General features: G+C 44.6%; 2 long non-coding RNA genes across 3 annotated transcripts in view; one reads left to right on the top strand and one right to left on the bottom strand.

Annotated features, from left to right (window-relative positions):
• The window catches only part of LOC146813135 (uncharacterized), a 210,602-nt gene that overhangs the window by 53,727 nt on the left and 131,110 nt on the right, over nt 1-25,765 (bottom strand). The window lies entirely within an intron of this gene.
• Nucleotides 1-25,765, top strand: part of LOC146813137 (uncharacterized) — a 102,042-nt gene that overhangs the window by 37,981 nt on the left and 38,296 nt on the right. The window contains exon 2 of one of the 2 annotated variants that reach the window (XR_014966957.1): nt 5,970-6,020. The exons of the other annotated variant lie outside the window; for it this stretch is intronic. This is a non-coding gene — a long non-coding RNA (uncharacterized LOC146813137). The remainder of the gene's footprint in view (nt 1-5,969; nt 6,021-25,765) is intronic. 2 annotated transcript variants of the gene reach the window in all.

The raw sequence follows: 25,765 nt of genomic DNA, 5'->3' as shown, positions 1-25,765 counted from the left end.
GTACACACACGGGTGGGGGTTCGGGCGTACATACTCTGCTGGGGTGGGGGTTCGGTGCGTACATACACGGGTGGTGGTTCGGTGCGTACATACACGGCTGGGGTGGGGGTTTGGTGCGTACATACACGGCTGGTGTGGTGGTTTGGTGCGTACATACACGGGTGGGGGTTTGGTGCGTACATACACGGCTGGGGTGGGGGTTTGGTGCGTACATACACGGCTGGTGTGGTGGTTTGGTGCGTACATACACGGGTGGGGGTTTGGTGCGTACATACACGGCTGGGGTGGGGGTTTGGTGCGTACATACACGGCTGGTGTGGTGGTTTGGTGCGTACATACACGGGTGGGGGTTTGGTGCGTACATACACGGCTGGGGGTTCGGGGCGTACATACCAGGGTGGGGTGGGGGTTCGGTCCGTACATACACGGGTGGGGGTTCGGGGCGTACATACTCTGCTGGGGTGGGGGTTCGGTCCGTACATACACGGGTGGTGGTTCGGTGCGTACATACACGGCTGGGGGGGGTTCGGGGGCGTACATACACGGGTGGGGGGGGTTCGTGGGCGTACATACACGGGTGGTGGTTTGGTGCGTACATACACGGCTGGGGTGGGGGTTCGGTCCGTACATACACGGGTGGGGGTTCGGGGCGTACATACTCTGCTGGGGTGGGGGTTCGGTGCGTACATACACGGCTGGGGGTTCGGGGCGTACATACCAGGGTGGGGTGGGGGTTCGGGGCGTACATACAAGGGTGGCGCTTGGGTGCGTACATACACGGGTGGCGGTTCGGGGCGTACATACACGGGTGGGGGTTCGGGGCGTACATACACGAGTGGGGGTTCGGGGCGTACATGCACGGGTGGGGGTACGGGCCGTACTTCCACGGGTGGGGGTACGGTCCGTACATACCCCTGCCCACGCTCTGCGTGCCTGGGTACGGGCCGTACCCATGCCTTAGGTGGGTGGGTACGGTGCGTCCCACCATTGTTGCGGGCCGTGGGGTCCGCACCGTACACAGGCCTTGGGGGCGTGGCTACGGGTCGTACCACGCGTACCCCTACATGACCCCAGCAATGCTGGTACGAGCTGTACCAAGGCCTTTCTGACGTGGGTACGGGCCGTACCGCTATTGTTGGAGTGACGTAGGGGGACGCGTGGTACGTTCCGTACCCACGCTCTTGCGGCCTGGGTAGGGTACGTACCGGTTCGCGTGACCATCCACTTCCGTTGTGGCGGACGCTTGCGTTGCTGGCCTCGCCCCCACCCCCTGGAAGTGACCAGGCCCTGATGGTCAGGTATGTCCAGGCCATGTGTGATTTGGTACCATGTGTTGGTGTTGTGTGTCCTGCCCCTGCCCCCCCCTTTGCCCCTGGTTGTTGTGCTGACCTTCTGCGGCGTCTGCGTCGGTTCCTGTACGCCAGGTGGACTGCTAGGAGGGCAGGGATGGCACGTAGGTTCGGGTCCATGTCTGTTCGTCGCGTCCAGCTGCTCCTTGCGTGTGTCGTCCTGATTTCCCGGCAGTTTTTGGCAGCCGGTAAATATTTTCCGTGCGGGATGACGTCGGTTCGAATCGTACTTCCTGGTTCGTGAAACGTAGGCTGGATGCGTACCGACGTCACGTCGGCTCCTTTCAGGATCGGAATTGTGTTTAGTTTCTGTTCGGTCGGTGTTTTGTTCGAATCGTACGGAAATGGTGTTTCCGTATGAATCGTACTTGCATTTTCGGATGGATTTCGCACCGGGTACGAGTCGGACGGAGAAAAGGCTCCGTCCGACGGTTCGTACCCGGTTTTTACCGGATCGGAATTGGCACCAGAATGTGACTGTTTATTTATAATTAAATGTATTTTTTATTGCGTGTTTGTAATTGTCTTGTTTAATGGTGTACTTTTATGATCCTCAGAGATTGAAATAAAGTCTTTTTGATTGATTGATTGATAGCAGGAAATACTTCTATATGTCAAAAACAGAATCAAATAATAGGGATGGGGGATGGAATCATCAATTAAATCTATTTAGAGAAAGGTAGTCATTCTATAGTTAGTGTATAGAAATGTTGTGTTAAATACAGAGCTTACCTTTTTTAATAGATAGTAGCAACAAGAGCTCATTGAACTATAGACAACATGAACAATTAAGGTAATTTATAAAATGGTCATATCTATATGGTCATCGACAGCCATAATAATTAACAGAGTATAAGCTTACACTGAATTATGTAAAATTGCCCATTATAATAAATTAATGAACCACTAACCAAATAACAGATAAGACAGTAAAAATCATTATTGACAGATTTGGGTTAATGGAGACCTCTAGCCATTAATAAAAAGGGAGAAAGACAAAGTACTTGACAATAGATTGTGGTATGACCAGAATATGTTGTCAACTAAATAGACTGGAGCTAAATTGTCAACGGAACAGTGACCTGGTGATGTGCAACCCCAGAGTCCTGATAGACTGCACAAATTAGTAGATGAAGGAACCAATGAGAATTGAGCATCATGTTTAAAAAGAGGATGGTGGAGTAGAGCATGGTTCATTTAAAGAAAGAAGGGCAATGCAAACCTGATCGCATAATGAGAGAGTTACACAAAAGTTGGAAGCAGGACTCAAAACAAGGAGGTGGTTAAAACTTGCACCAAAAGATTTAAAAGGTGAAATATAAACCAAAATAGTTAAGTGGTAATCAGTGCTTATGAAACTGTAAGTATTGGACAATTCATATAAAGCAAACAAAAAGAATTATGGTGGTCCAAGTAAAACTTGGTAAGCAAAGTTTTTTTATTAAAATGAGGGGAAATTTGGAACCCTGGATTTATGACCCCCCACCACTACAACTCTGCCACCCTCCTCGCACTCAACTCCGAAAGTAACAACAACTGGCAGAGAGCGAAGCTGAACATTACCCATGGCCAGTTATCCTGCCAACACTGCTGACAATCCTTCACCATCAACAGCCCCCCTACTCTGGACGCCCGCACCACCAAAGCCCTGACGTGCCTCCTCCTCAACGTGAGTTCCCTACATTGACACGCCATGGAGATCTTGGACCTGCTTGACACCCTCTCGCCAGATGTCACCTTCTACACTGAAACATGAACCAACGACACCTCCACCCCCGACATCGCCATTGCCATCCACAATGGATACAAGATCCAAAGAAAGGAATGCCCCCACTGCCCAGGAGGAGGACTCGCCATTGCACACAAGAACTCCCTCTGACTTTCCACCTCCAGCACCAGTGACCCCCTCTCCAACACAGAGCACCTCTACTTCCAGATCCAGACCAGCCCCAGAACCACGCTGCCCAGGACCCTCACCTACTACAGACCCCCCAAGCCATGCAACTCTTCTGCCACCACCATTGCCAACCTCATAACACCCCACGCCATCGGCTTCACGGACTTCATTCTCATCGGAGACCTGAACTTCCAACTTGACAACCGCAGCGACCAGACACCACCACCCTCCTTGACAACCTTGCCAATCTTGAACTGAAGCAGCTCGTCACCACCCCTACCCTAAGAGCTGGACCCACCCTGGACCCCATCTTCGCAGGAGGGACAAACATCTACTTCAACCACACCACGCAGCCCCTCTTGACAGATCACCACTGCGTACACTTCACCTTCAACACCACCATCACACCCAAACCCGCCCAATGCCCGCCATGAAGACACTGGAGTAACATCATAGAGGAACACCTCAACACCACCCTCCTCCATGATCCCACTCTGCCACAAACAACGCCAATTCCGAAACCAAAGAACTACACAGCTGGATCTACAGCTGCGCAGACAAGCTCACACCCCTCTGCCAACCCATCAAATTACACCCCCTGAAGGCAACCTGGTTCACCACTGACCTCCAAGAAGCCAGGCAGTCCTGCAGACACCTCGAGAAACTCTGGAGGAACAGGAAAACCACCGAAGACCAGAACACCTACAGGAACAACATGACCGAATACCACCAGCGCTTAAGAGACACCAAGCAGGCTTTTATCAAGAACAAAATCCACACCAACGCAAGCTACGCAAAAGAACTCTTCAACGTCATACAGCAGTTTGCCAAACCTCACAGTGAAGCAATGGATGCTACACCATCCCAGGACCTCTGCAACAAGCTCAGCTCCCACTTCCACCTGAAAATCAAGGACATCTATGACAACTTCAGCGAACATACTCCAGACACCACCCCCCTCTCCACCACCAACAACCAGCCCACCATCATCACCTGGAAACCTGCTACCACTGAAGACACCACCACGTTCATGAAGAACACCCACTCAGGAGCCCTGCCCACTGCACATCTACCACAAAGCCAGCGTCGCCATAGCACCTGAACTAGGCCAGACCATTAACGCCTCTTCGAAGCTGGCATCTTCCCAGATGAATGGAACCAGGCAGAAATCAAGCGCCTCCTCAAGAAGCCCTTGGCCGACCCGACGGACCTTAAAAACTACTGGCCCATCTCTCTCCTTCCCTTCACAGTCAAAGTCACCCAGAAATTCGTCAACGCCCGGCTGACCACCTTCATCGAAGAGAACACAATCCTCGACTTCTCCCACACCTGATTTCACAACAACCACAGCACTGAGACCACCCTTCACGCCGCCACCGATGACATCTGCATGCTACTCGACCAGGGCCACACTGCGGCCCTCATACTACTAGACCTCCCTGCAGCCTTTGACACGTCTCACACCACACTCTCGCAGTCAGACTCCACGACGCCAGTATACGAGGAACTGCCCTCAACTGGATCCACTCCTCTCGTTCCAGCAAAACCCAAAGGATAAGACTCCCACCTTCCTCTCCGAACCCACAGAGATCCACTGTGGAGTACCCCAAGGATCCTCGCTCAGCCCCACGCTCTTCAACATCAGCATGGCGCCCCTCACTGCCATTGTCAAACAGCATGGGCTCAGCATAGCATCCTTCACCGATAACACCCAGCTAATCCTCTCCCTCACGAAGAATCCCAAATACACCAGACTCTGCTTCCAGGAAGGAATGAAGGACATCACAGTCTGGGTGAACAACAGCTGTCTGAAGCTCAGCTCAGAGAAGACAGAGGTCCTTGTCCTCTGACACTCCTCCACCACCTGGGACAACACTTGGTGGCCTTCCACCCTCAGAAACCCACCCACTCCATCAGACCATGCCCGAAACCTCTGCATCATCCTAGACTGCTCACTCATCATGACCCACCAGATCAATGCCATTGCCTCCACCTGCTTCAACTCCCTCTGCATCCTTTGCCAGACATTCAAGTGGATCCCCCGGAATGCAGAAAGACCATCACCCATGCACTCATAACCAGCAGACTGAACTAAGGAAAAACCCTCTACGCTGCAATCAACAGAACCCTGCTTCACAAGCTCCAAACCATCCAGAACACTGAAGCCAGACTCGTCCTCAAGACCCAACGACATGAGCACATGACCCAGCACCTACGAGACCTCCACTGGCTCATGTCGAAAAGAGAGTAACCTTCAAGCAACTCATCCATGCCTACAAATCGCTCCACAACATCGGACCCAAATACCTCAGCGTGAGAGTCTTCTTCCACATTCCCAAAAGAAACCTCTGCTCCACCAACCTCACCCTGGCAGAGAACCCACACATCTGCAGAACCAGAGTATGCAGAAGAGCATCTCCTACATCACAGCAAAGACATGAAGCAAGCTCCCAGTCAACATCTGGCACTCCCCCACTCTGCACACCTAGAGAAAGAGCCTCAAGACCTGTCTCTTCAGTGATTTGTAGCTGCACCCCCTCAGCGCCTTGAGACCCACGCTTTATAAATCCCTGAGTTGATTGATTGATGAAAGCTCCCTAATACCACCTAAAATGTTAAAAGTATGTGCGCATGTGTAATTTTGACACATAACCTTGGAAGCAAGGCATAATATAGAGTTTTTATTATCGACCTACATTAATGTTGAGTTTTTAATATTGTAGGGACAGAATATCGATGTCAAGAATATCGGTGATTAGAATATCGACTTTAAGGTAAGTGATATTGTGTTTTTAAATTTAAAAGTAAGTAATATTGAAGTAGGTAATATCGTTAGCAATATTATTATCATTAATAATAATATTGATATTTATATTAGTGTTCTGTATTTTAGTATGTTTTTTATATGTATGTGTTTAACATTTTTTGTAATGCTTTTTCAGTTCAAAATATTTTATTGAATTATATTCAAATACAACTAATAAAGTCAATACTTAAAATATTATTATTTAGTAAAACAAATACCTAAATAACATTGCATATCATAGTCAAAGTCATAAAAAAAAAAATACAATAGGTAATGAGATAGTACATATTTAAAAGATACATAAAGGGAAAAAGGGGGGAAGAGTAAAGAGGGAAGAAATATTTTGTAATGCTTTTTAATTATTTTTAAATATATGTATTAAGGGGCCGATTCCGATCCTGGAAAAACCGGGTACGAATCGTCGGACGGAGCGTTTTCTCCGTCCGACTCGTACCCGGGAAAACCACCTTACAAACCCGCAAGTACGATTCGTACAGAAACACCATTTCCGTACGAATCGTAAAAAACACCGACCGGCTAAAATATACCCACAATTCCGATCCGGGACACCGCGTACGCGACATTCGCACGGAGTCAGGCAGCGTTTTACGGACCAGCAAGTACGATTCGTACCCACAGCACTTCACACGGCAATATTTTTACGGGACCCAAAAAGTGCCGGAAAAGCTAAGTATGCCACGATGCACGGCGAAAAGGGGGCCCGGCACCGTACCCCCATCCCTACACGTCCACACCGTACCCCCACCCCCCCGTAGGTTCGGTGCGTATCCCCACCCCCCCGTAGTTACGGTGTGTACCCCCACCCCCCGTAGGTACGGTGCGTACACCCACCCCCGTAGGTACGGTGCGTACCCCCAGCGCTAAGCGCTGGGGGTACGCACCGTACATACGGGGTTGGGGGTATGCTCCGTACATACGGGGGGTGGGGGTACGCTCCGTACCTATGGGGGGTGGAGATACGCTCCGTGCCTACCAGGGTGGGGTGGGGGTACGCTCCGTACCTACATGGGGTGGGGGTACACTCCGTACCTACACGGGGTGGGGGTACACTCCGTACCTACATGCGGTGGGGGTACGCTCCGTGCCTACGGGGGTGGGGTGTGGGTACGGCACGTACGTGGGGGCTGGGGGTACGGTGCATACTTGGGGGGGTGGGCTGGGGGGCTGTTTGGCGCGTATGCGGGCACATGTTTGGACGTCTCCATGGTTGCTATGGGAGTTTGCTCCGTACGGTGTTTTTTCCATACGGTTGTGCATTCGGACGGACGGGACGGATCGTACTTGCGCACTCGGGACTTCAGTTTCCCGATTCGTACGTAAAACTGTCCGGGGACGTGTCGGACACTTTTTCCGACCCGAGGATGTGTCGGGGAATTTTCCCAATGCGATTCGTATGGATTTTTTAACATTCGTATCGTACTTGCCAGTTTGTACGGGACTTGTACGATTCGTACGTAAAAAAATCCGGATACGATTCGTACGGGGAATATTTTTAACGGATCGGAATCGGCACCTAAATGTTTAGAAATTAGTAATTTTTCTTTAAGTACATTTTGCGTTTTAGTGTCAGAGTGGGTTGTGGGTTTATGAGGGAATAGGGTGGGAAGTAATTTAATTATAACTAATTAATTAATTAATATGTGTTATTTATTGTTATTGATTACTAATTTATAGTTAATTAATTATTAATTGTAATGAATTTGTATTAATTGATTAATTTATAATTATATTACTTAGAATTAATTTATTATTATTTTTATTTATTGTTATTGTTAATTAATTTATTGTTAATACTTATTAATTGGTGATTAATTTTTATTAACTGATTAATTGATAATACATTTAAATGTGTTATTTTTTATGTGTAGCTGATTGTGGGTTTATAGGGGAATAAGGTGGGAAAAATGTATTATAATTAAATACATTTTAATTTGTATTCATTTGTATTGATTATTAATGTATTGTTAATTAAATATTAATTGGTAATTAATTTGTATTATTTGATTAAATGATAATTAAATAAATAGTGTTATTTTTTATGTGTAGTGGGTTGTGGGTTTGTGGGGTAATAGGGGGGAAGTAATTTATTATAGTTAGGTTATTATTAATTTTTCTTGATTGGTATTGATTATTAATTAATTGGTTGTTCATTTGTCATTGGTAATTATTTTTTATTAATTGACTAATTGAAAATTAAATTAATTGTGTTATTAGGGGAATAGGGTGGGAAGTAATTTAATGTTAGTTAAGTAAATATTATTTTAACTTTATTGGTATTTATTATTATTTATTTGGTTAATTAATTATTATTATGTTATTCATTTTACAAAAAATATTTAATTAATAAGTATGTTAATTTAACCCCTACGCTATCCTATTATTTTCCACACTGTTACACTCACTGGAGTTGGAATAATAATTTTAACCCTAAGGCTATCCAACACTTTTTCCTACTGTTGCACTCAATGGAGTGGGAATAGTAATTTAACCCCTACGCTATCCAACACTTTCCCTACTGTTGCACTTACTGGAGTGGGAATAGTAATTGTTACCTGTATGCTATCCAACAATTTTCCTACTGTGGCACTCACTGGAGTGGGAATAGTAATTTTAACCCCTACGCTATCCAACACGTTCCCTACTGTTGCACTCACTGGAGTGGGAATAGTAATTGTTACCTCTATGCTATCCACCACTTTCCCTACTGTTGCACTCACTGGGGTGGGAATAGTAATTTTATGTGTAGCTGATTGTGGGTTTATAGGGGAATAAGGTGGGAAAAATGTATTATAAATAAATACATTTTAATTTGTATTCATTTGTATTGATTATTAATGTATTGTTAATTAATTATTAATTGGTAATTAATTTGTATTATTTGATTAAATGATAATTAAATAAATAGTGTTATTTTTTATGTGTAGTGGGTTGTGGGTTTGTGGGGTAATAGGGGGGAAGTAATTTATTATAGTTAGGTTATTATTAATTTTTCTTGATTGGTATTGATTATTAATTAATTGGTTGTTCATTTGTCATTGGTAATTATTTTTTATTAATTGACTAATTGAAAATTAAATTAATTGTGTTATTAGGGGAATAGGGTGGGAAGTAATTTAATGTTAGTTAAGTAAATATTATTTTAACTTTATTGGTATTTATTATTATTTATTTGGTTAATTAATTATTATTATGTTATTCATTTTACAAAAAATATTTAATTAATAAGTATGTTAATTTAACCCCTACGCTATCCTATTATTTTCCACACTGTTACACTCACTGGAGTTGGAATAATAATTTTAACCCTAAGGCTATCCAACACTTTTTCCTACTGTTGCACTCAATGGAGTGGGAATAGTAATTTAACCCCTACGCTATCCAACACTTTCCCTACTGTTGCACTTACTGGAGTGGGAATAGTAATTGTTACCTGTATGCTATCCAACAATTTTCCTACTGTGGCACTCACTGGAGTGGGAATAGTAATTTTAACCCCTACGCTATCCAACACGTTCCCTACTGTTGCACTCACTGGAGTGGGAATAGTAATTGTTACCTCTATGCTATCCACCACTTTCCCTACTGTTGCACTCACTGGGGTGGGAATAGTAATTTTTACCCCAATGCTATCCAACACGTTTCCTACTGTTGCACTCACTGGGGTGGGAATAGGAATTGTAACCCCTGCGCTATGCAACACTTTCCCTACTGTTGCACTCACTGGAGTGGGAATAGTAAATTTAACGCCTACGCTATCCAACACTTTCCCTACTGTTGCACTCACTGGGGTGGGAATAGTAATTTTTACCCCTAGGCTATCCAACATTTTCCCTACTATTGCACTGGTTGGAGTTGGAATAGTAATTTTATTCCCTCCTCTATCTAATATTTTTTGTATTATTTAATTTAATGTAGTATATAATTAGTTTTACAAATTTTAAAAATAAATTGTAATTATTTTAATGTGTTATATATATTTATCTAATTTTATTTATATTATTGTTTTATGTTTATAGAGATATTTGCAATTTATAAGATATTGTTTAACAATTTATGTTATTAAAATAAATTTAAAAAAAATATTATGAAGTATATATAACATATATATATTATATTATATGTAAATGTTTAATTTAGTTTTACATTGTAATTATGTTATACATTTTAAAAATTTTAAAATATTTTTAATTATCTTTATTTTAATTATATGTATTATTTACTTTATTTTACTTTATTTTTGGAACTTAAAAAAACTATATTTTTAACAACGATATTTTTTACATCAATTTTTTTTTCTGATATTTTTGTACTTACCATAATGTAGATAATATGTCGATATTATTGACTTCGATATTTTTACGTCGGCTATTTCTGTAGGTCGATATTCTGACTTTCGATATTCTGTCAGTGATTCATAACCTTTGTGTGAGTTTACATGTATCATGATGTGCTCAATTACTAATCAGCATAGAAAAGAAGAGCCTACATACCCCTTTAACATCAGGAAAAGTGCGGCCCTCATAGAAGAACCTAATCAGCTGTTAGTGAGATGATGAAAAGAAGGATCTGCGCAGACACCTGAATCCTACTTACTCTAGGAAAAGTGGGGGAGGTAAGAAATCTGAGACGCATAGTAAGACTATCATTAAATGGATTTCCAAATATGGTGTTTGCTTTATAGTGAACGTTTGAGCACCAACCTTCCAGTTAAGGATTGGGCAGGGACCACCTTTTGATTACTGATATATGAGAGTAATGGCATGACAGGTAATGGAAGGACAGAGGATAGTATACCAAGGTAGAGTATTTAAATATTCAATTAGTCCACTAATGAATTGTGGTAAGATCGCTAAGAAGTGTGGTAAGTTAAATTATAAGGAGACAAGCTTGAGGGATTAGTTACTTTAAATGAATTGTTTCATGCAAAATAGAGTACAGATAATGAGGGATTGTTTGTATAAATAAACCTGACAGAAGGTGGTAGAGTGATTGGACATAATTACCATAATGCTAGAATGTGTCCATAGTGACTAAAGCTCTGAAGTCATATATGGTTTGTGTTTGGTTTGGAAGAATGCAGGTTCTTTGTGAAGGAAAGATCTTGAATAAAACTGAACAGATGGTAAACAGGAATGATTTTGTAGAGTGATAAGCATGGAATAGTGTTAGAATAACTTATACCACTAGATTTAGAAATCCAAAACCTAGATGAACAAAAACATAGAGGGTCCAAAATAAGACGAGGAGAATAACATTATTGGTTATAATTTATGAATATATGAATAAATGGTAAAGAGAATAATAAAGCTGTATACTACAGTGATATTCCTGTGTGTTTTCTCTTTTTTAACGGTCTTCAGACAGCTTTTGAGATAGTTATGTCCAGAAGAAGGGGGGCTTGATCGAGTGGGGCATAATAGGAGTAACAAACAACATACTTGTATAGATATGTAAGTGCTTTGATGGGAAATTATATTGTTGCTATTTACATGATTTTCAGTAAAATGACAGCTGATTGATTGGTGTAATTGGTATATATCGAATTTGTAGTAGTTACAGCCCTATTTCCTGTATTAGGGATCAGGGTATAACTAGTTTCACCCCATTTTTGCGGAGATTATTAAAAAAATAATTGGCAGTATGGTGTCAGGAGTAGACCACTCTAACTCTCCAGATCTTAAACTAATAGAGCAGGGAAGCAGAGGGTATCTGTCAAGACTTGTAATATTGTGTTTTTAAAAAAAATCTTCTTAAGTTCCGACTCCCAGTTTGTCAATTATTTTGAATTCCGTCCCCAAAAAAAGAAAAATTGCAAATAAAATGAAAACATATTTTATTATCTATGTCTCGGGAAAATCAGTGTATTTTAGTTAAAAATTGTATGTTGCAACTCACATTGTCACCTAATTAGAACATCACTGTAGCCTTTGTTTTTTCCAGTGAATTGTTAAGATTTTTTAAATAACTAAGTATAACTGTCATAACATTTCACTGTCATGTTAACCTTGCCTTTTTTTCAGTAAATTTTGAGGGTTTATTTAAAGTCAAGGTCAATATATAAAAGGCAAGACTTTTGGTTTTGTCAGCAGCTAATTGCAATGTTAGTCTAGTAACATAGAAATAAAGCATTTGTGTTAAAACAAGTGTTAGAGTTTTTCATGTATTTGTACTCTCTGCAGCCTACCAAACCACTTAAACAATATGCTGGTGGTGCCCCTGCCTAGATTGGGCCATTACCATGCAAGAAAAAATATCTAAATTAACCCTCAAAGGGCATTATGAGGCACTACATTCTGAGAGCAGTAAATAATTATTGAGGAGGTCTGGCTACTCATGTATTATTATTTGCCCCATGTTATTCTGTTATTTTTTTGCTGGTGTTCAGGTGCTGATCTTCACACTCACAGCTTTCTTTTTGTTGGGAGCCATGAAGGGAACCCCAGGGCCCGCTGCAGCCCCACTGGCTCCCTGCAAGCAGGTCCATTCTTTAAAAAAAATAAAATTGGTGGCCAGCCCCAACCGAGCATCCAACAACACTTTTCATGTTGAGGCCTTTGGGAGGAAGCCGTAATTCCCTGAGACCCCTACAGACCAACCAGCCAGCATCCATCCTGGGTGTCAGCATTAGCCAGCTCTTTTACTTTGCACCTACCAAGAGGAAGACGATTTTATTTCTGTTCCTGCCAGGTGGGAGCAAAGCTATTTTCCCTGCCTGGGAGTGTGCAGGAGGGAATTAGACTTATATTTCCTGCTTGTCTGCACTCTCTCAGGTAGGGAGCAAGATGGTGTCGCATTGAGATGGTCCCTGGGCCATTCTACAGCTCGGGATTGGACCCTGATACCACTCAATCAATCAATAAGGGTTTTGTGAAGCATGCTACTCACCTGTGAGGGTCTCAAGGTGCTAGGGGGTGGTTGTGCAGCTCCGAATCAATCAAAGAGCCAGGTCTTGAGGCTGTTCCTGAAGGTGTGCAGGGTGGGGGAGCCCCGGATGTTGGGCGGGAGCTCGTTCCAGGTTTTTGCCTCAATGTAGGAGAAGGCACTTCCACCCACTCTGGCTCTGCGGATGTGCAGGGTTTTGGCAAGGGCGAAGTCAGCCCAGCGCAAATTTCTTTTGAGTACGTGGAAGGAGACTCTTTTGGTGAGGTATTGGGGTCCGGTGTTTTGGAGGGATTTGTAGGCATTAGTAAGTAGCTTGAAGGGTATTACATTCTCTACGGGGAGCCAGTGGAGGTCTTGTAGGTGCTGGGCGATGTGGTGGTGTTGTGGGATGCCGTGGATGAGTATGGTGGCGGTGTTCTGGATGGTGTGAAGTTTTCAGAGCAGGGATTTGTTAATTCTGGTTTAGAGGGCATTTCTGTAGTCCAGTCTGCTATTCATGAGTGCTTAGGTGACGGTCTTTCTTGATTTGGGGGGATCTATTTGAAGGTCTTGCAGAGGATGTGAAGGGTGTTGAAGCACGTGGAGGAGACGGCGTTGATCTGTCGTGTCATGGTGAGGGAGGAGTCGAGTATGATGTTGATGTTGCGGGTGTGTTCTGTGGGTATGGGATTGTTGCTGATGGTGGTGAGCACCAAAGTGTTGTCCCATGCAGAGGAGGTGGGTCAGAGGACAAGGACTTCTGTATTTTCTGAGTTGAGCTTCAGACAGCTGCTGTTCATCCAGAATGCTTTGTCTTTTATACCTTCCTGGAAGCTGAGTCTGATGGTGTTGGGTTCCTTTGTGAGGGAGAGGATGACCGGGGTGTCGTCAGCATAGGATACTATGCTGTGTCCATGCTGTCTGATGATGATGGCAAAGGGGGCCATGTAGATGTTGAAGTGTGTGAGGCTGAGTGATGATGCTTATGGTACTCTGTGGCTGATCTCTGTGGGTTTGGAAAGGAATGGCGGCAGTTTTATTCTTTGGGTTCAGCGAGGAAAGAGCAAACCCAGTTGAGGGTGGTTCACCCTATGCCATTGTCGTGGAGTCTGGTGATGAGTGTGCAGTGGGAGACGGTGTCAAAGGCGGCAGAGAGGTCAAGTGGGATGAGGGCCACCGCGTGGCCCTGGTCGAGAAGAGTGTGGATGTCATCTGTGGCAGATAGGAGTGAGGTTTCGGTGCTGTGGTTGCTGCAAAATCTGGATTGGGATGAGTCGAGGATGGAGTTGGCTTCAATGAAGTTTGTGAGCTGGATGTTGATGAACTTCTCGGTTACTTTAGCCGCAATGGGGAGGAAAGAGATGGTCTGCAGTTTTTGAGGTCTGTTGGGTCTGCAGAGGGCTTCTTGAGGAGGGGCTTGACTTCTGTGTGTTTCCAGTCATCAAGGAAAGTTCCGGATTCAAAGTTGGCGTTGATGGTGCATCATAGTTCAGGTGCTATGGTGGTGGTGGCTCTGTGGAAAATGTGCTGCGGACCGAAGTTCATGGGGGCTCCTGAGTGAATGTATTTCATGGTTGTGGCGGTCTTCGGTGGTGACCGCGGTCCATGTGGAGATGGCAGGCTGGCTGGCATTGCTGGAGGTAGGCGTGGTTTCAGTGTATGGTGTCTGTTTGTTGAAGTTGTCATAGAGGGACTTGATCTTGAGATGAAAGTAGGAGCCACATTTGTTGCAGAGGTCCTGGGAAGGTATGATGTCTGAGGCTTGGCTGGGGGGTGCGGTGAATACCTGTATGATACTGAAGAGTGCCTTAGAGTTGCTGGCGAGGATTTTGTCAGCTCTCCCCATAAAAACATTGGCCTCAGGCGATGAGGTCCTTGGGGCCTCCCAGTGGCTCAAAGAGGAAAGGTGCATGGTCCTTTCCAATAAAAATCAAACTGGCCCCGGGTATGGGGACACCAGGGCCTTAAAATGGCGTTGAGGGGAGTGCATGCCCTCTCCTCAAAAAATGAATGCTGTGCCAACACTAGGGCCTAGGGCCTTATATTTGAAAAAGAGAGGAGTCACCGTATCTCTACCCTTCTCCTCTATATATTTAATTTTAAATGTTTTCAAAATATGGGTCTCTGAGTCTTAAAATGCCTGCTGCAACATCTTTGTCAATGTTGTGGCAGCCAATCAGTTGATATCATATCATCTGTCTGGTATGTGGATCCTCTGTGGAATGAAATATACTTGACATTTGAGCCATAATGTTTTAAACACTGATGAACAGATTTCACCAAGTTCCAAACAACATATTTTCTAGGTAAATATCTAGCTTTCTGCCAAATTTGGTGTAGTTACATTCAGGTGGTGTGGCTGTAGCTTTTTCTAATTTGCTTATTGGCATTTCATGGGGAAAATGCATTTTGGTGCCCGACATTTTATTTTTCGGGCTTGATGGATCATCCCAAAACTTTTTAAGAAGGAGTTGAGGTGGATGAGACTTTTATTGGTAAGTTTTGTGAAAATTGGACAAACAAAGTCAAATTTATTAGCAAAATCAAAAATCTGTTTCCTATGGAAATGTGCTCCCTACTAAAATGCCACTGGGATATATGGAAGGGGCAACTGCCAAATTTCAGGGCTTTTTTCCAGTTTTGTGTTTACTAAACTGTGATTCTTTCACATCCTGTGAAGTAAAATGATGAATGTCAATGGATGTGAAAGGAACACGAATGTGTGGCTATCGGTGCTGTGTGTGGATGCTAACACATATATTGGCCTAAGAGTGTTAGATAATCCAGAAGAATGCACCCTGAAGAAGCCCATTTTTTGAACAAAGCACAGCATTCTGCTTTTAACAAGAAAAATAAACAGAAGAACTGTAACATCTGGAATTTGAATGGGTCTTTTTTCCCAGTGAAAATATCGAGTATGGTGCACCTCTATGTGTATTAAAATTAATACTTCCTCTACGTTAAGCCTGACTGCTTTTTGTGCCAAGCTACCCAAGGACAAGCACACAATAATGTAGTGACTTTTTGTGAGTCATCCTGCATGGGATTGTGGCAATTACTTGATAAGGTCTCACACCCCAGTGAACCAATAACTCAGTATCTCACATTGGGCAATTGGGCATCATAGTGTCCGATTAGTTACGTGCCCATGGGTGTGAGATCTTGGTGGCAGACCTTATCCACCAGGTGTTCCGAGAACTCAAAGGCATTGTCAAAGTCATTTAGCCAGTGCTCACTGGACAAGGACACAGGTTGTATCCAGTGGGCAGTGCAGACAGCACCATTGCCTACTTTTTTCAGCACCGGAGGGGTAAATGTACAACAGTGTCAAAAACAGAATGTGACCCTTGTCCTCAGACTCCTTCCATTCTTCCTGATCCTTTTTCTCATCCAGTGGTAATTCAAAGTAACATGTGACATTTGATGCATGCCCTGCAGGTTTGCTTGTGACATTGATGATTTCAATGTTCATGTCATATGTAATATGTAATATGACCAATGGTGTAATTTATGAAGAAATCCATGGTACAGTGTTCCTCTGCCCACCAGAAATAAGAAATACAGGACACAAACTTCTGTTTTAGAGCTTCAGGATTTGTCTCATATACATTTTGCACTGCAGTCTAAGAGTGTATACTGTAGAGCTGTCTGCAAAAAATAATGACTATTGTTTGAAAGCATGTTACGTAAACGTTTTATTCACACTTGAGAATAATTTAAAAAAAAATGTTTTATTATATTTTTATTTTACTATAAAGAACAGTACAGCTGAAGCAATACATCATGGTGCTTATAATACCATAAATATGAGTAGTTATATAACAAATAAAAAACATTATTAGCTAAAACCATATACCAAAAACTAGAGACTTTGAGATAATGAGGACTATATACAGGCAATTATTAAATTCAGGTTAAAGCAGTTACATTTATCTCTGCACGTAAACAAAGCTAGATGCAATAAAAGGATAAAAGGCAAAGGATACACCAGCATTTCATCACATAGCCCTTATTCTAGATAGTTATTGTCATACATTTTATTCTGCCTTTGTGTGTGAATGGAGTAACCCAAGTTGTAAACAGGCCCCAGATCTTTTTTCCCAGTTGCCCTACCCTTTCTACCTCTTCGCTCATAAAGTGCTTTTACTAAATTACTGAAAAACACAGTACTACAAAATGGCAAAAGCATCAGCAAGTGTCATATAAAATAGTTATTAGGATTTTTTGTAGATGCTGTGGATACAAAATAAGCATGCTGCCCAAGAAAGTCTCTGCAGGAAGGATGCACAGGAGATTTAATTCAAGTTCATAACAGTTTTGATCACAAGTGTACATTTTCCAGTTTGGTTCATGCAGCATATTGGGAAAATTCCATATCACTTCAAAAAATTAACGTCTTTGCTAGTAGGTGTACCGCAATGGCAACTCAATCTCAGTACAAAGATTAATCTCATGATTCATAACTGTAAATGCTGTTCCCTTGCCCAGTTACTACTCAAAATACAAATTTAAAAGGCTGGTTCGTTGTGTGAGTGTCTTAAATTTTAAGCGGGCCAAGACTTCGTACAGAAAGTATAGTTTCTTGTACATAAATATACTCCTGACAGGGTGGAAGCAAAGAGAAGGCAATAGAGCACATACTAACTGAGTGGGTGGGGTGCTGCATGTTGGACTATTTGGGGCCAGGAATCTGAAACCCGAAAGATAAGATAAAAGAAGCAAGGGAGGTCATATAACATTAACACAGACCCACACAGCCACTCACACACCTACTCATATTCCCACCCGTCACATACTCACATGCTTAATTACTCACTAGCACAATCACTCATATACCCACTTACAGACTCACACAGTCAGTAACACACTCACGTATACATCCATACAGCTGCTCACACACCCGCTCATAGACCCACCGCGCCACTCACAGACCCCCTTACAGATCCAGACAGCCACTCACAACCCCAATTAGCCACTCACACACTCAATCACAGAACCGCACACCCACTCATAGACCCTTACAGCCACTTGCACACCCATTAACTAACTCATACAGCCACTCACACACCCACTCACAGACCCATATAGTCACTCATACACCCACTTACAGACCCATCCAACCATTCGCACACCTACTCGCAGACCCATACACCCACTCATACACCCACCCACTAACCCATTTAACTATTCATACACCCACTCACAGACCCTTGCAGCCACTCACACACCCACTCACTGAACCATACAGTCACTCAGACACTCATTCACAGACCCATGCAGCCACTCAAACACCCACTCACAGACCCATATACCCACTCATTCACTCACTCATAGACCCAAATAACCACTTATACACTCATTCACTAACCCATACAGCCACAAACACACAAACACTCACAGACCCATACAGCCACTCACACAGCCACTCACACAGCAACTCACACTTCCACTTACACACCCAGTCACATACCGACACAGCTACTCACAGACCCACACATCAATTTACAAATCCACACAGACACTTACTGTCAGGATTCTCCGGGCTGCACGTAGACATCTTCCCTCCAGCAGGGTGGGAATCATCAGACGAGGGGACCCGCAGCAGCTGTCTTACCATTTGCCTCTTAGGACAGCTTGGGCTCCAGCTATAGGGACTCCTTTTTCCATTTAGTTGTAGTTCACACATCCCCACTTGTCACCTTTAGAGTGTAGGGGTCCATGTACACTTGTTCCTACATATGGGGGGCTCTGAATATGTTTCTTATTGTTGCCCGTTGTTTTCTTCCTTAATTGATAGTTCCTTTCAGCCTGCTGCAGCTGCAGACGATCCTTGCTTGCCCTGTGCAGCTGGGGCTGCACGATCAGCAGAAATGGCAGGCCCTTAGTGGCTGGAAAGGCACGTCCCGGTCACATAGATGACAGCATCTGCAGCTGGGGCTCATGCAACAGGTATTTAAACCCCACCTGGCAACGCCCCAACTGCTTCTCATCACTACACTGCCCCAGAGTGGTCCTGCGGCTCTTCTTTCCTCCAGTTGTTCTTCCAGTTCGGTGTTTCAGGACGAGAGTGAGACAGACTTCAGAAGCTAAGTGCTATATACTACCATTCCCCTTTGATGCTTGTATTTCTGGCCAAACTATTCCTGCCTTGCTCACTCGTGCAGTGATTGGGGTCAGTGTCACCGGAAGGCTTTCCGGTTTATTACATCGAGACTATTTACATTTTCTTTTATTATTATTGTAGCATTTGAGGCACGAGAATTAGCCTGTGTATGGGATGAATATGCAGGAGCTTGCCAAAAACTGTTGTTGTTTATAGAAAACAGTCATTGTTTACTTGAGTAATATGTTTCCTTGATGCAAATATATATATATATATATATATATATATATATATATATATATATATATATATATATATATAAATATCCCTGTTTGGCTAAAGGATTTGGTAATGCTCACAAACCTTTTGGGATTCTGCGTTTTGTATTATTCAAAATTCATAGGTTTAGAAGAGTGTTTATCTATATATGTGTATAAGGGTGCAAGATATTGAGTGATGTAATTTTTTTGTTTCTTTCTGTGTATATTATTGGGAGTCTGTGTCTGACAAACAGTTCCTCCAGATATTTGAGAATCAGGTTTGCCTTGATATTAGCCACAAGTAAGGTCAGCAGTTTTTCTGGTGCATTTGTGTAACTAGGAGCTGGTCTCCATTTAACCTCGTAAGGACTGCATCTTACAAAGAGGATTCAGTGACCCAGCATTTGCATTCTCCACCAGTACAACACGCACCAGTTGTTACCTTCTTTATTTTATCTTGTTATTTTAATTCTTTATTTTAGCTTATTGTGTGTTCCAAAACCCCCTTCCCTTGAGGTCATCTAAAGAGTACCGGTGGTTTCTGATTCGGTACTCATTGGATGGTTTCCGGGGATCATTGGGTTCCAGCTGCGTCTGCGAGTTCGGCAGAGAGAAGAACATGTTCCAACGTTCATCACCTCAGCTTCATTTCCTGATACTTACACACCCACTGACAGACCCACACAGGTACTTACACATCCAATCAAAGACCCATACACCCACTGACACACCCATTCAGAAATCCACACAGCCACTCACTCCCACTGACAACCCACACACTCGTTGTATAATACAGTGCTAAGAAAATGTATTTATAAATGTGTAAATATGTATATTACTGATTTGAACGTATGATTCTTATGAAGTAGGACATATTATATTAAAAAAATTGTGAATGTCACTAAAAAACCTAATGGTTACATGGACATTATAGTTAAGAAATAATGTCAAAAAAAGCAATGGAAATTAGCTGAAATCACCATTGGTTACAAGGACATTATAGTTAGGAAATAGAATTAAATAAACCTTAAAAATTCACAAAAAATACATAGAATTCAACCCCAAAAAAAAGGTTACCGGAACGTTACAGTTAGAAAATAGATTTAAAAAACCATAGAAATTCACTGAAAAAGCTAAAGGCTAAAGTGACAATATAGGAGTAAGACCTCCGACCCTCTGTCTAAGTCCACTCTCCCCCGCAGCTCTACTGTGCCATTTCTTGCCTCCAAACCCAGCCTCCTCCTTGGGAGGTTCGAGGCTGCTGTCGGCTCCTGCACCTTCTGCCCACTCCAACTGGGACCAGACTGCCTGCAAACACCGTAACCTTTCTCAGCTGTTATTGTGCCCATCTGTGTCTTGCTCTAATTCCACCACTGTTTTATTTTCTCGTGCCTGCCTTTTCTTTTTGCCTTTCACCACTGCTGCCCCTGCTACCCCTCTAGCTGGAATTCCCCCGTACCCTCCTCAAAGCCTCTCCTCCCTCCCACCTCCCCTACTTAATGGCGGCCGCTGTGCAGTCACCATTAAGTAGGGGAAAAGCAACAGCAAGCCCGTCTGCACCCATCAGCGACCCAACCGCGGCCTGCGCCAGGAACCCTGGACCTCCCACTGCCCATCGCTACGACACCACTACCCTCCTCGCACTCAACCCTGGAAGACTAGAGGCCTCGCCGAACACGGCCCATGGACAGTTCTCCTGCCTCCACTGCTGCCAGACCCTCACCGCCACCCCAGCCTCCAGCACCACCGACACCAGCACCGGCGACACCCTAAAATGCATCCTCCTCAACGTACGCTCCGTACACAACCACGCAATGGAAATCTGGAACCTACTTGACTCTCTCTCCCCCGACATCACCTTCTTCACAGAGACCTGGACCAACGCATCCTCCGCCCCTGACATCAGCACCGCCATCCCAGATGGATAAAAGATCCAGAGGTAAGACTGCCCCAACCACCCAGGAGGGGGCCTCGCAATCGCCCACAAGAGCACCCTCTGCCTCACAACCTCCAGCGAAACCTTCCCCTCTGCTGAACACCTGCACTTCCGGAGCCAGACCATCCCCAAATCCACACTCAGAGGAACCCTCATCTACAGACCCCCCTACCCCTGAACACCCTTTGCCACCACCATCACTGACTTCATCGCACCCCACACCATTGCCTCAACAAACTACATACTCATTGGAGACCTGAACTTCCACTTCGACAACCCCAGTGACCCAAACTCCACTATCCTTCGTGACAACCTCGCCAGCATCAGACTTAAACAACTCGTCAACACACCGACCCACAGAGCAGGACACACCCTCGACCCCATCTTTGCGGCAGGAAACAGTGTTCAATTCAGCCACACAACGCAGACGCCATGGTCCAACCACCACTGCGTACACTTCACCATCAACAAACCCAAGGCACCCAAACCAGCCCACGGCCATCATGAAGAAACTGGAGCAAGGTTACCAATGAACAACTTAACTCCACCCTCACACAAGACAACCACACCTGGGCACCCGATGCAAACGACACAGCCACAGAACTCCACACCTGGATCTCCGATTGCGCAGATGAGCTTGGCCCGCTACGCATCCCCGACAGACAATGCCCTAGGAAAGCCGACTGGTTCACCACCGCTCTCCAAGGAGCCAGACGCACCTGCAGATGCCTGGAGAAGAACTGGAGAAACACCAAGACAACCGACAACCACACCACCTACAAGGACGCCATGACGGACTACCACAACCAGATCAGAGCCACGAAGAGGAACTTCATCCACAACAAAATCCTGGCCAACTCCACCAACTCCAAGGAACAGACATCACCCCATCCGAAGACCTCTGCGACAAGCTTGGAACCTATTTCCACCTCAAGATCAAAAACCTCTATGACAACTTCATCGATCATCCACCAGGTGGCACAGATGGCCCCCCGCCGTCCAGAAACACCAGCCAGCCCACCATTTCCAACTGGACACCGATCACGGCTGAAGACACCACCTCGACCATGAAAAGCATCCACTCGGGCCCCCACCCACCCCTGCCCCCTCACATCTACCACAGAGCAGCGGCCGCCATCGCACCAGCACTACAATGCACCATCAACACCACCTTCAAAACAGGCACCTTCCCAGATGACTGGAAGCGCACAGAAGTCAGACCAAGAAGCCCACAGCTGACCCCACCGACCTCAAGAACTATCGGCCCATCTCGCTTCTCCCCTTCGCAGACAAACTTGCAGAGAAAACAGTCAACAGGAAACTGACACGATTCATTGAAGAAAAAGCAGTCCTTGACCCGTCCCAATCCAGATTCCGAAGCAACCATAGCACAGAGACCACCCTACTCGCTGCCACATATGACATCCGCACCCTCCTTGACCAAGGCCACTCCGCAGCCCTCCTCCTACTAGACCTATCAGCAGCCTTCAACACAGTCTCCCACAGCACACTAGTCGCTAGACAACACGATGCAGGCATACAAGGAACGGCCCTGGACTGGATCCAATCATTCCCCCCCAGAAGAAGCGAAAGGTTCAGACTCCCACCCTTCCTCTCCGACCCCATGAAAATCACCTGTGGAGTCCCACAGGGTTCATCCCTGAACCCCACCATCTTCAACATCTACATGGCCCCCCTCGCAGCCATCGTCCAACAACATGGCTTCAACATCGTATCCTACGCCGACGACCCCCAACTCATCCTCTTCCTCACCAAAGACCCCACAACTGCCAAACTCAACTTCCAGAAATGAATGCAAGACATCATAGTCTGAATGACCAACAGCTGCCTGAAGCTCAACGCCAAGAAGACAGAAGTCCTCGTCCTCGGTACCACCCCTTCTGCATGGGACAGCACCTGGTGGCCGACCACCCTCGGAAACCCACCTACCCCCTCATACCATGCCAAAACCTCAGCATCGCACTCGACTTATCACTCACCATGAACCAACAGCTCAATGCCATCACCTCCAGCTGCTTCAACACCCTCTGCATCCTCCGCAAGACCGTCAAGGAAGACAATCACCGACGCACTCATCACAGCAGACTGGACTATGGAAACACACTCTACACCGACATCAACAAGTCCCTACTCCGCAAACTCCAGAAAATACAGAACACCGCTGCCAGATTCATCCTCGGCATCCCCCGACACAAACACATCAGTCAACACCTAGGAAGTCTCCACTGTCTCCCCATGGAGAAAAGAGTCACTTTCAAAATCCTCACTCACGCCTACAAATGCCTACACAACAACTGACCCAAGTACCTCAACAACAGAATCAACTTCCACATACCCAAAAGAAACCTCCGATCTTCCAACCTCGCACTGGCCGAAACCCCGCGCATCCACAGAGCCAGAGCAGGCAAGAGATCCTTCTCTCACATTGTAGCCAAGACCTGGGACGAGCTACTGGAAGACATCAGACGCGCACCCTCCCTGAACACCTTCAGGAAGACCCTCAAGACCTGGCTCTTCGGCTAAACAGATCTGCTGACCCCCCTCAGCGCCTTGAGACCCTCACGGGTGAGTAGCGCACTTACAATTCCATGATTGATTGATTGATTGATTGATAGTTAGGTCATATTTTACATACACAAAATCATAGACATTCAGCAGTTATAGTTACCTGAGCCAACTATGGCAATGCACTGCTTATGACCTCACATATTACATCCCTCATGACATCACTGATGACATCACTGATGACATCTCTAATGAATCAAGCAAATAGAAAAAGGCTGTTCAAATGCCAATAATGCAACATGTGTAAAAAAATGTGAGTACATTTCTGCAATTGTAAAGTTCAGTCAGACAAGGCAGCCAGCAGTGTCCAAGGAGGAGGCGTTGTCGGCAGTATGCCACTAGATAAAGTTGCTGTGAAGATTCCTATGTTCAGACTTAGTCTCTGTTTTGGAAGTCAAAAATGTGCAGTGGTACAAAGCTGCAGGGTGTAGCCAACGGGGGCTTTACAAGGCTGGACACCCCTTATGTGAGGAGCCGCTGAACAGTATTTGTTGCTGCAAAGAAGCCAAAACATTTTAGATTGTTCCATATGTGTAGTATCTTGGTATGGTGTTGTTCTTGCCATTCACTTCTCCATCAGGGGAACACTGTGGAGATGATGTAATGTGGAATGTTCATCTATGAAACCCACAGTTGGAGACGGGCTGAGCACCTTGCTGGCTGCTCCTGGTGGGGCTGATTCACTACTGATTTACAACTAATCTACTGCTGAATACTACTGAATCTACATCTTGTAACCAACTTGAATAAACCTACTTTAAACTACATTCTGGATGTGGACTTGGTTACTACAATATGCAGGTTCAAGATGGTTGGTTTCGTTTCTGACTCTTCAGTTCTGATCAGGAGGCTAGCCAATTAGCCCTTGGAGCTACTCTGGAAGTCCATGGTTTAAGCAGAAGAGCAGGGCCCAAGCAGCAGGGAAGACCTCTGGGGGCTCAGAGGAAGTTTCAGGCAGCAGAACAGTCTTTCCTGGTGGAGCAAGACTGTCCTTCTAAAGTGGACAGCTGGCCACACCAGAAAGTGGTCCTCTTGACAGAGTGGGTCTGAGGGTCCTATGCGTATACCTGGTGTTCCTTTTTGAAAGTGGGAAACACTTCTGGAGGCTTCTCCCCACAGAAGCATCTGGAATGTTCTGCCTCCCTGCCCTAGTACTAGTCTGTCTTCAGACACAATAAGAAACTGTGAATTATTTGTGTAAGAGCAGGGCATATTCATTTGAAGTGCAAGTGGGGCTGTACACACCTCTACCTCCATCTTGCCTGAGGCGGCCCGTCCAGGCACACCTAGTCCCTCTATTCTCTAGGAAGAATAAATAATGGCCAACTGAAAACTACACTCAGTTATGTGACCCAGAAACAGGCTCCAGGACCCAAATGTTTAGGACAATAGAATGCCAACTTGCTAAAAGTAGAATGTTGGGAATTGTGACTAAAATCAAACTTTACCACTACTGTGGATTTTAAATAACAGTTCCTCAGACACCAAACAAGCCTTTCCTACCTACTCCCAATTATCTCCTATCAAATGTCATAAGGTAGCCCAATGTTATCCTATGGGAGATGTAGGCCGCACTGTAGTGAAAAACACATTTGTGAGTTTTTTCACTACGAGGACATGTAAAATGTAAAAGTACATGTCTAACTTTTTAATTACAATGCACCCTGTCCTAGGGGTGGTATGGGACTACTTTAGATGTGCCGTATATAATAAAAATAAAGTTTAAGGCTTTGCAAGAATTATTTTTTGCCAAGTCATCTGGGCAGTTTAAAACTGCTCACAAGCTGCAATGGCAGACCTGGGACATGTTTTAATGGTTACTTAACTGGATGGTACAAAAGGTGTTGCAGGCCCACTAGTAGCATTTAATTTACCAGCACTGGGTATAAGGAATACCACTTTACTAGCGACCTATAAGTAAATAATCAGGAGTTAGCCAAATTTAC

Source organism: Triturus cristatus, chromosome 7 (genome assembly GCF_964204655.1).
Source record: "Triturus cristatus chromosome 7, aTriCri1.1, whole genome shotgun sequence".
Classification (NCBI taxonomy): domain Eukaryota; kingdom Metazoa; phylum Chordata; class Amphibia; order Caudata; family Salamandridae; genus Triturus; species Triturus cristatus.
Note: the sequence above shows the minus strand (reverse complement) of the source record. Positions and strands in the feature narration are given on the sequence as shown.